Source organism: Pinus tabuliformis, chromosome 3_2, assembly GCF_031772625.1.
Source record: "Pinus tabuliformis cultivar Carrire ecotype Pingquan chromosome 3_2, CPIR1, whole genome shotgun sequence".
NCBI lineage: Eukaryota > Viridiplantae > Streptophyta > Pinopsida > Pinales > Pinaceae > Pinus > Pinus tabuliformis.
Window position 1 is genome coordinate 437,454,584 of NC_142302.1, and position 12,635 is coordinate 437,467,218.

At 37.9% G+C, this 12,635-nt stretch overlaps 1 pseudogene; it reads left to right on the forward strand.

The window, feature by feature from the left end:
• The first annotated feature begins 1,474 nt into the window (after window positions 1–1,474).
• LOC149181188 (chaperone protein dnaJ 10 pseudogene) overlaps window positions 1,475–12,635 on the forward strand; it is a 73,494-nt pseudogene continuing 62,333 nt past the window's right edge.

Here is a 12,635-nt window from a genome sequence, read left to right on the forward strand (position 1 = left end):
ATGTGGATCAATAGGAGGCCGCTCATGTCACCTATGGTGCACAATAGTCTACAGAGTTTTGTAGACTTCAAAGCTGATATGCACAACATCTATATCAGGGTGCGAAAGGATTTAGCAAAGCAGTGGATGAAGCTACCGTTTTTAGCCACTGACGACGTGATTTTTACTATCTTGGAGACATGGCCTCCTGAATGGCGTGCTCCAGACCTGACACGACTAGAGAAGGCAGCAGCCCAGAAGAAAAAGGAAGATGCTAAGTTGCACATCACTCAATTAGTAGAGAAAAGGCAGAATGAAAAGCAGTAATTGACGTAAGGGTAGTGCACGAAGCAGCACAAAAAGCCGTTGATCAGAAGAAGCCCGCAGAAGCAGCAACAGTAGTGTAGGCAACAGAGGCAGCAACAACACAGGCAGATGAGGGCCAAGAAACCTACTTAGGGTAGGAGGCAGAGGAAACAAAAATAGCAGAAGGGAGTGCAGACCCAAGGGCTACGTCCACACAGTTAAAGCACTCGCTCATCACAGAGAGATTGAGCCCAAGGAAGAAGGTCAAGGCCTCGAAGTTGGCCATTGACCCGATCACCTTAACTGAAGGTGATCTCCATGACATCGGTGAGACAGTCCGCGATGTCACAGGGGAAGCACTTCGGGAGTTCATGTAGGAGCATCAGACTGTGTTGGGGGCCCTCAGGGTGCAGCTATAGGAGTTACAGGTATGGCCCCCTCAGGAAGGTACCCTGTCAACACACGTCGCAGCAGGAACTTCAGCAGCAAAGCAGATGTTGTGCACAAGGATGGAAAACACAATAGTGTTGCCAGAGGGAGATCTAGTGTCATCCAATCCGATGGATCGGTTGTCGCTTAGCATGATAAAGGACCTTGGCCTTAACCTGGCTACCCTTCCTCGGGAAACACTATATTAGTTACAAGATGGGATAACGATAGCGCTACGGGTCAGGGAGAGCTGCGTGATCTAGGTTCTTAGTGAGCAGAAAATAAACATAGAACAACGTAGCTTGCAGTGTGACGAGTTAGTGTCGCAGAATCAACATTTAGTGCATACGGTAGATGATGCTTGCCGACGCGTCCTAGAGCTAGCCATAGCAGCAGATCTACCGATAGAAGTGTGGATCCACAGTTTGGCAACTGGAATCCACGAGGCCAGAGAAGAGGTGACAAAGGTTTAGCTGGAGCTGAATCTTCAAATCATCAATTTGTGGTTGAAGGCGCAGCCTTCCACTCCCCCAGAGATCAGAGAACAGTGCACTAGCACTATTACAGTGGGTTGGAAGAAATTGGAGGAGCAGTGCACGACTGTACTGACATGTTGGAACAAGCACTTGGGGTCCTCACAACATTGCAGGAGGATCCCAACATCCAGTGCCTGGAGACAGAGGCGCGAGAACTCCAGCAATAGTACGACAGTATCAGAGGAACTGCGCAAACAATAGTCCTCACTCAGCAACTTGTGAGGATGCAGCAAGCCAAGGCATTAAAGGAGCACGTGGACACAACGCGCCATATGGAATCAGTTCTCAAAGCGTGCGTTCAGCCATGGATTGACGAAGCCTTCACAATCACGGTAAATATTGAAGGGAAGCTTGCACATATTCAGGGGATGCATGCGCAGATGCAGGGCAGTACGTCGGACATAGAGGTCTCAGAAGACCGGATGCAGCAGGTTCAACAAGCAGCAGCTCAGTGCACTGCGGACATCGGGACCGTTCGAGACCAGTTGGAGGGACTCTGTGCCAAGATCACCGCACCGACAGAGTGACTCGAGGGCGAGTCATGATGTTTGTGTTGGGGGCCTATTGGGCATGGAATCCCCCCATAACATGTTTTGGGGCTCAAAGCCCAAGTTTTGAGTGATATTATTGTAAAGCTCCGCGAATTGTGAGTGCGAAATGTATGTTAGAGTCATAGGGTTGTCCGCCCTAAGTTTTGAATGTAATGTTAGCCTACCCATGGTTCGCAAACCATGGGATTGTATAAATAGAGAAAAGCTCTAAGTGTAAAAGATAGTTAAAGGAAGTAAGAGCGAAGTAGGAGATAGCGAAGCATAAGAGTCTAAGTGTATCTTGGGTCATAATAGTAGGAAGAGGCTCTATAGCTGAGTGCGTAGAGACCTAGTAGAGTCTGCAGCTGAGTGCGCGGACCCCTGCAGCTAAGTGCGCAGGGTGGAGTCGAGTCTGTAACTGGAAAAGAGATTAATAAAGAAAGGTTTCGTTACCAATTATGTGCATCTTTTCTGAGTTATTACATGTTTGATATCAATTGCAATTATACTGTTTATTTACTGCGCGCACTTATATGAATTGTGAATATTGTTAAGTATAACTGAAAGCATGCAAATAAGCTAAGATAATCAACTAATATCGGGTTACTAGTAAGAACTTGGGTAATAACATTGTTCGGCCCCCGAATAGGGCTGCGCGAAAGCAGCATCTCAGGCTACGAGGTACGGGTAAGTGCGCGTAGCGACATGTGCGCAAGATCAAACCGCGGACCACTTGAACCCATCAGACATCCCCAGGGTGCAGAAACCTAGTTCTAGCACCCTCCCATACTACTTCGGGTGAGACTTCAGTCCGCACTCCGCAGACTGTTGCCGAAAGGACTAGTAGTACTAGGATTTGTTTGGCTAAATCACCTCCAAACCTAGGTCAGACCCCAACAAGCCAACAGTAGTCATGTTGTTTAACATGTGGGGTTAAGCCCCCGAGGCCCAAAAACTTGAAAACAAGGTAGGTCATACCCATGGACTTCTCCCCATTGGTCTATCTACAGTGATAACATGCAACTTGATATGTGGAGGGGCTTAAGCCCCGAGACCTGAAGGCCTGATGTTATTGATCTAGAATATCTCCCTCCAAAACCACAACATATTGTGTCGAGGGGATCTGGAGTGATGATCCACTAATTACTTATGTTTCCCTCCCCCAATGCTCGATAACTAGCAAGACCTACTAGGCTTCAGTTGTGTACGTTGAGGGTGACCAAGTCAGTGTTATGAAATTTTTAAAATAGTCCAAAGGAACAATGCCTTTATCATTAGATCAAAGGTTAATTGCCCTATATTGTGAGGTTGATATTTATGTTGTTAAAGACCTGAAGGAAGATTTCACGATCTTTTTATGGTTTCTAAAATAAAATAATATGCATATGTATGTTTTATAAGTCATTAGAGAAAGATTTAATTAGTGATAAGTTTAATCATGCCCCATCATGGATATTGCCCCTTAGTGCACAAATATATATATATATATATATATATATATATATATATATATATATAGATATAGATATATATCATCTTGACATAATGATTTGGTAAGTTCTAATTATAGAATTCAACGTGCGACGTTTTATATTCAGCTAGGAATTGAAAAATGAACTATTATCACAAAGAAACACAACTGCATATATGTAGGCCAAGGGTATTTGAACGCTTTGATGCCCAACTAGGTATCAAACCAAAATTTGAAGCCATTAAATCACCTTTAATTGTACACATGGAGGAACAATGATGTTGAATTACGACGTTCACCAATTTTGATATCATAGTAGAGTGGGAGTATATGTTGATAGCTATCGCTCAACCAATTATGGTGAGGCTAGAAGACGGGGCACAATTCTAACAATTCTTTTATATATATAGTAACGCCAAAATTGGCAATGCATGATTTCCTTTTGGGGGTGAACGCATCCATGCAAACGGTAGTGTGAAGGCCAGAAAGGACAGCCTGACCCAATTAATTTTCCAAGACACATATAATTTAATTGTTTACGGACACTGATTTAGTGGTTATTTACACAAACCACTTTGAAATTTAACCAACAAATGAAATATACGTCATCCATTAATTAAATCTGGAACATGAAACCACAATTTATAATTCACATCATTTTTAGAAACCATAGTACGCTCAAATAATAGTTGTAAGATCTAAGACTTCCTTTCTTTCAAATCATAGTACCAATTCAATATCTCAAGCACATCAATCCATGACATGATTTTAGTATTTTCTAAAATTTTATATAGGTTGTAAATTCTAAATCATTAGTTGGAATTACATTACCAAATAACTTTAAATGACCATGAACATCCAAGGTCAATAATAATCATGATTATATAGTCAAAAATAAATCACTCGTGGCACATGCAAAAAAATAAATATTAATGGGTAATTATGAATAAACATACTGCAGAGTTCATAAAATGAAGGCATAAACCATTCTAATTTTTTGATTAAGTCAAATTCCGCAAGAAATTGCAGAAGAGCTTCACGCTACCCTCCCAACCATAGGTCAGTTACATTTTTTTTGTCTCGTAACTAACCACCCCCATGCTAGGTCCAAAATCTATTGAATCAATTTCACAAGAGAAACACCACTTCGACCGAGAGATGGATACCACTTGCAGGTGGTTTAATAGTGGTATATCAATCACTGGTGGTTTCACATCCACAAAAAGTATTAGTTGTTTTACAACTAGCCACAAGCACTAGTGATTTGTTGTACGTCTGGATTCATGGTAGGAGACAAGCACTAATGGTTTCACAACTGCAATAAACACCTATGGTTTCATAGTCTCAACAAGAACCAAAAATTTCCAATTTAATCTCTCTATGGCTAAACCAGTAATCCAAGGTCAAAACCGAAGAGAGAGTAGTGGTCTAGCATAGGTTGAATTCTCTCCATGAGTTTCACACTCACATTGGCTCTCCACGAAAATCCTCTAGAATTTAGTCATAACCCTTGTCTGAATTGGCCAACATATTTATAGTTGAAATGTTGCGTCTAGGGTCTGGCTAAGAGGGCATCCCCTCCTCCCCCTTCCCCCCCTCCTCGCCCTCCTGGAATGATTCCTTCATTCACAGATTACCCTTTTGACTCACAAGAAAGGAAGGTCATGATGATACCTCCTGATTGCATTAATAACCAATCAAATCAGGGAGGTTTTTTCCAACCATAAGGGTTTGGCATTAAATTTAGTGGTATATGTGTATGGAAGTTCATGTCAAGTGGGTGAAACTAAAGACCCCATCTCCCAAGACTTTGGAACATCATATTTCTCTAGCAAATTTAAATTTCACAAATAAATTAAGTAAAAATTACAACTTTTGTCATTAAATAAAACACACACACACACAAACACACATATATGTGTAATCAAGCATAATGCATGATCACTCATTTTAATATCAATTAAAGCATCAATTACATGACTAATAACTTTAAATATTGAGCACAATATTCATACACCGATACAACAATCACGACATAATTGAACACTAGATTGCACATTTACATAACATGTTTATAAGCATAACAATCTATGTAGTGGATGTTACATTATTGAACATAGAATGAATTACACATGATGCAGTATCAATAATATTATTTTTACATTACATTTGCCAATATCATATTAAGTACTAACGAAATTAGATACCTCATACTATATTAGATATCTCTCTTTATATAAATTAAGGTGGAAATTGAAGTATTTTGACATTTTCTTTTGTTATTCGTATTTTTTAATTTGTTAATGTAAGTATTATTTTATTATTTTTAAATATAACACTAGTGTAGCCATATAAATTAAATGGATGGTAAACGTGGATATACATCAATCCATGATAATCATCAAAACACTTACCCCATTATACATTTCACATTTCCTAAATTAAAAAAAAAAAAAATCATAAAAGTTAACTAAATTATAACTTTATTCTAAATTATTATTATTATTTTATTTTATATATATATATATATATATATATATATATATATATACACAATTATCTTCCAGATCCATCACATAAACAAGTTGATTGTTGATGTGTTTTGACCATCGAATGTGTTTCATCATTAAAACTTCTTCTTATACATGATATACCTAATCATAACCATGCTTTCAATAGGGAAAGTCTAGATTTAATCAGCAAGACAAGGTAAGGAGTACATCCTTTAATATTGAGGTTGTAGCTTATAAAATGCTTTTGAATTTTCTCAATCTTATTCCATGATTCCCTGGAAACTTCAAATCCCCCATCCATATAAAATAACAGGGGTGACAAGAGTCTTAAAGATGAACCTTTTTTTAATCCCAAATCCAAAAATATGTTGACTTACAATCTTTTTAGGCCTATAGTAAACTTTCCACCCTCGACTTATTATTTTCTCAATGCTATAATTCCAACTATGTTGATGATCGATGTCGATTCCTAGATCTGAAGGAAGTTCCCCCAAGTAGCTATTATCGTAAATGAAACTATGACAGGTAATATTTTGAGATTTAATTATCATGACTTTAGTCATGTAAGTGTTAATAGTCATACCCATATTTGAGAAAAAGTCTTGGAGGATTCCTAATTGTTTGTTGAGATTGTCACAACTCTTTTCCAAAAGAGAAATATTGACATCATAAAGAAGAAGAGTTATGATGATACTAGTGAACATGGGGCCAACACATCTTGCATCTTATAAACACTCTTGAAGCTTGTCAATATAAATTCCAAAAAGAGTATGGGATAAAGGGACACCCTTGCTTGACTCTGATATTGCAATTAATTTCTTTTGACCAACCCTTAGTGGTCTTCATCTTGGAAATAACATTCACATATAGCTTTATCACAAAAACCCTTAAGCTTGGGAGGAACCATTATCTCCACCAACCTCTTCCATAGCTTTGTCCTAGGAACAGTGTTAAAAACTTTTCTAAAGTCCACAAACCAACCAAAGAGGCCAATCTTACTATTTCGATATTCCTTTGCAATGATCTTGAGAGTAACAAGATGGTCACAATTGAATGATGTCTCATAAATCTAGCTTGGCCTTTAAGTCTTTTACCATGGCTTCAAGCCATAGGCTAATCTTGTTTACCAAAATAAACATGTACAACTTGGCTAAAATGTAGTAGATCATAATAGTTTTGTAATTAGAAGGAATGCTTTTATGCCACTTTTAAAGATATGCACAATAAGGCTTTGCATCCAAGACTTAGGAAACCCTTGCTTCACCACACAATTGAAGAGCTTGTCTATGTGAGGAATGAGGACAAGCCCTCCAATTTTAAAAATTGCAATTTGATTGCCTTCAGTATCGTTAGCCATTAGTGAGTTGTTTAATCCCAAATTCAATGTCTTTTAAAGAAAATATATCACCATATATAGGAGAAATCAAAATGATTCCCTTGGAATTAGGGGACTTATAAAGGTTTTTAGGGTAGATATTCCAATTATTTAAGGGGATCACACATTATTTTCTTCATTTTTACGAATTATAAATTTGCTCCAAAACTTTTTGTAATCAACTTTAGAAAGGGGAAGTAGTTGTTCTTGCTTACTATTTATATAACATCGTTTCTTTCTTTTAATAATAGCTTTGTACAAATTTATCTTATCAATTTTGAAGTTTTCACTATGAGCATCACTAATCAAATTTATAGCAATTTTAAATAATTACCATAACAATGGTTGCTAGTTCTATTATTATTTTTATATGTCACCTTGATAGGGAACTTCCCGATGGTAGTGGAGAGGGTTGTAGTAAAATTATGATAGAGATGCTCAATATTATCATTATAAGTTCAAAAATATAAATCCATTTTTAAATCCTCTAAGAAGAGTCCCATTTTACCTTTTTCAAAGAGTAGGTGTCTTTGGCTATCATAAATATCTTGCATGTGGCTAGTGTGCAGGTCAAAGTTTAGAGTTAATGATAAAAGCTTGTGATTAAAATCAATCTCATGGTCATTTCAGAGGTCAAAATTTACAATTTTGTTGGAAACAAGAATATCAAATATCACATAATTCATGACACTACTGGTAATCCCATGAATACAAGTCATCTGATTAGACTTTGGTCACTTGGTTATGGTATTACAAATTATAGGGTCTTGGGAACTATTGCTTAATTAACTCAATACCAAATAAATTTTTGGTATGGTATTCAAAGTTTATTTTGAATCTACTAGTTAAATCGAGGTCCTCATCTATCCAAAGAGGATTAGGGTTGGAGTCATTACTTAGAAGAATTGCTTTCTTAGTTGCAATTATAGCATTGAAGTCTCCTAACAAGAGGATATTACTTCATTCCTTAGATTATGAATATCATGTTCTTGGTTATTATAGGGGAAATTCTTATCTATATTGCTTTTCTTATAGAAAGTAGAGTTGATAGGTGCAAAATAAAAAATTGTGATATAAATTCTCTTAGCGTTAGTGTCATATATTTCGATCCAAATGTAGTAATTGAGGGACTTTGTCTAATGAAGTCGAGTGTGATGGAAAACATTTTTTTTATATAAGAAGTTATATCTCTAATTTGTCTATGAGGGGATTTCTTGTTCCATGTTGACCATAGAACAAATCCATCTATGAGGGAAATTAGACTCATCATGTTCCCAAGTTTCAACTGAGAAAACAATAACCATTTCACTTGGGATCCAACTTAACGTAAGATCTTTATGCAATGGAAACTCATGACAATTCCAAAACAGGTTCTAAAGTGTTCCAAGTTCCTATTTATCACTCTCATTTTGGTCGCTATCCCTAATAACAACCTTCCTATTTCCAATGATTGCCTATTTTCTTTCTTTTATGGCTTCCTTTACCTCTTGAACCTCTTTCCTGAATTCAAATTGGTCTATGGGAATGTGATCCTCATTTATAAAGATTCATCCCTTTAGGATAGAAGATTTACTGAGCATGGAAAATCCATGGTCACTGCAGCTTACCTTAAAATGAATCAATCTATCTTTATGCTAGACTATCTTTCCCAACCTTCTTTGCTTTTATGAGATAAGTTATTTCAATTTGAGACTTTTTTTAAATTTCCTTTTACTATTTATATTGTGTCTTCATGTTTCTCCTCATTTATATCAACAATTATTATGCTCATCATCTAACTCAATTATTATTTAAGATTAAATTAAATATATATATTAATTAGAAAAATTAAATTTTAATAAAAAATCATTAATTAAAAAATAAAGTAAAATTATTAATAAAAATAAAGTAAAATAATATAAATATTTTCCAATCTTAATTAATAACCATTGTCCTTCTTTATGGCTTCATATACTGTAACGTGTAAACCTCAAACTTGTAAGTTAATGCACACACACACACACACACACATATATATACCCTTTTAAATAGAATTTACCGATCCCTAATATGTGATCACCATACTTGTCTAATCACATTATAGCAAAATGTTATATGATATGTGTATATAGGTAATCAAAGGTGGAATATAGTATGGGTCGCATGTGATTTTAATGTGGCATAATTTGTTAAACTTATGCCTTAACCCTGTTGTCACTCACTGCTTTATCATTCATCAGTTGCTTCAAATGAAAAATCACAGGGAGATTTGATGCTAACTTTTGAGCCACATAAGCTATCAAATCTTAATCAGACCCTCTTCACTTCCTAGTGCTAGGAAAGAGCTTTCCAACGGTATATGGAAGTCCAAAAATGGACTCCTGGAGCAGAAGTTAAAGTATTTTCAAGATTACCCTTGGAAAGCCCAGCAAGCAAAGGAAAAAACAACAGAGCAAGGAAAATTGTAATCCTGCATTCCCGCAATCCCACAGTCATGTGATCCTGTAGTCCTGCATCCCACATGTCCCAGGGCATACAATTAAGGTTATTAGCAGTTTGCAATGACGAACACCAATATTGTAGCCCACAGTCCCGTGATATCGGTGATCGACAGGGTTTTGAACTTAAAAGACCCATAAACTGTGGATCGTGTGATATAGTGGTACATCACCAGGGAGGCTGAAAAATCGTTTACAAGGGAAAAGAATGAAAAAACCAAGGTTGGGCCACCCATTTGTCTCTCCTCCCCGTGGCATCGACACATCAACATGTCGGAGATGGGAAATCCTGCATCCCACAATCTCGCATCATCCGCGATTGCAGGAACAGAGGGCTACCTCCCCAAAATCCTTGCGGGGTTTCGATTTTGTGATTTAGTATAAGATTGTCGAGGAAGGCCAAAATTATTTAACAAAGGAAACCCATGAAAAAGTAGGGTTGGGCAGGCCCTTTTCTCTCTCCTCTAGGGGGCCACGTGGTGGCATATGATTGCTCGTCAAAGATGACATGGCAGCTGATGCCATCAATGACATGGCAATATGGATGTTGATGTGGCAGATGAAATGTGGGACTCAGTTTCAGTGTTTTTAAGGGTCCTATGGGGCCATTTCTAGGTGACGCGTGTCACCATTCACAGGGTGACATGTGGCAATGATGATTTCACCCCGTTGATCGATGGTCGCAGCTGCCTAGGGGAGAAAATTAAGGAAAAGTGCATTCAGCGCTGGGATGCAGGATTCCGACTAAGAAAGAAAAAGGACCCTAGATGCGATGTTTCATAAGTCATATTTCAAAAATATTTTGCGTCTGGGATATCAGCCAATGCGGTGTAAGGGGATATCAAAGGCATTTCAAGTTATAAAGGAAAAATCCCCCGAGCAGTAGTTAAAAGCCTTAACGCCCGAAGGGCTAAGCGCTTGGTTCAAGCCCTCGATCACATGAAGGAAGAAACACAAAGGGGTTGAAATCTTTCGGTAGCAGAGCCTTACACTGGTCGAGACAGCTAGTCTAGTAGACCGCTGGTGCTCTGGCTCAGATTTTGGGATTGTAACTCAAGCTCTCCCCCTTTTCTTATAAATATGGGGAAGCAATATTATATAGTGGTTTAGAAATTCCTCACCCAAGCAGTTTGAATTCTGAGATGCCATTTTGGTTTTATTTTCTTATGCATGGTGGACGACCGATGTGGTGCTGGATGTTATGGACTGGTATGTTGGACTCATTTGGATGAATGAAACTCTCTAGTGATTCCAAGCATGACCGATGTGAAGTATGTTTTCCCTTATGTAATCTCATTTCATAAGTTGTTCTACCTTCTCTGAAATAGTGTAACGAGATTGTTGGTTCTCCCTGATTCATGGATTTACCCTGGATGCTATATATAGAACAGTGCCTTTGTGTATTACATAGTTACTTGTGTTATTGGATTAACTTGCAATACTTGTATGAGCACAACCTTTCTCACACTATTTGGTGATAGAGGTACCCATGTTATAGGCATGAAACCTCAATAAGTACTCTGTTGTTTCTATCATTCCACCTCCTTCCTCTTCCATATTTCTATTGGAAAATATTTGCTTAGGATTATGTGTTTTTTACAGCCCTATACATTGAATTCCATTTTTTTGGTGGAACATTGCTACTTAGGATTCTGTTTGTTACAACCCTATACATCTATTTCCCTCCTTCCTTCCTCCTATCCACCATTACTACAACTTCATTATTGAGTTTTCTCATTGTTGTGTGTTGGCAGCCAAATGAAGCCATTTCTCTTTGAGATTGCCCCAATATACCCACAACATTTGGATCCATGTGTTGGCTTGAAGCTACCTCAGTGAAGCCTTATTGAACCAAGCCCATCCTATTACCTATTTATGTGACAATTGGAGTGTTGAAAAACCCTCACAGTTTATCTCTTAAGAACTCCTATCTTTAAGATGTCCTAGGCACTGGTCTACAATCAACCCAGAGGTTGTCTCTAGGAAGATTTCTCTATCTCCCAGAGCACTTATTCCATAGGGTGATAGATTTAGCTACAATGAACCTCAACCTTAGATTTAATGCTCAAAGTATTGAGAAGGGTACATGGTTTATAACTAGGTATCACCACATTGGACAACTGGGCATACGACGAAAGATGATTTCAAAAGAGTTGATCTGACGATAGGAAATCACTTACAAATGGTTAGGGTTCTGGTCGTGGGTACCCTTGGCCTCATTTTTTCATTTACCTCTTGTTCTCCTCCCAGACCATGCTTTGCAGCTCAAATCTAATGCAACCTCTGCTAAGAGTCAATCCACAGGCTTCCAGGTGATTTTTCTACCAGACTTGCACCATTCATGGTATTGTTCTTTGTTCCCACAGTTCATTCTTCCGTTGCTCAGATCTGCAAAGGGTTTCATCCCTATGGTCTCTTCAAATCTGGGTGGAGTTTGGAATGCTCACCTATACAGGTAGATTAATTTAAAAGTCATTTTTTCTTATTCATTGCATACGACTTAGATTTTGTGTCTATTTTTCTCTTATTTGTTATATGGTTGCGTCCTATGCAGGTACCCTTCCTCTGGTAAGCTTCTCTGTTATGAGGAAACAACATCTCTGGAATCAATTCTTGAGGATCGAGTTTCAAGGTTTCGGGAAACCAAAACCTCCTGACATTGGTAATTTTTCCTCCCTTTCACTTTCTTCGCAGTTACTCATGTTACTTAACTAGTTTAGATACAAACTCTCTTAGGGTTTTTACCCTCTGCATGGTTTGCCACTTGCAGGCACACCTTCACGGGGGTTTTGGATGATGGCTTCGAGGCTATGATATCCTAAACTCCAGGTGCCTATCTGTTAGCTTGCGGCCTGTTAGCATATAGGGTTTAGAACCAGGGTTTCTGGACTTCGTTTTAACTTAAGAGTTATCTTGAATGTAGCAACAATTTTTTTTTAAGTCCCTTTTTCTTTTCATTTAAAGCAGAGTTATTTGTGGCAAGGGTTATTTGTATAGCTACTATGTAAGGAATATGAGC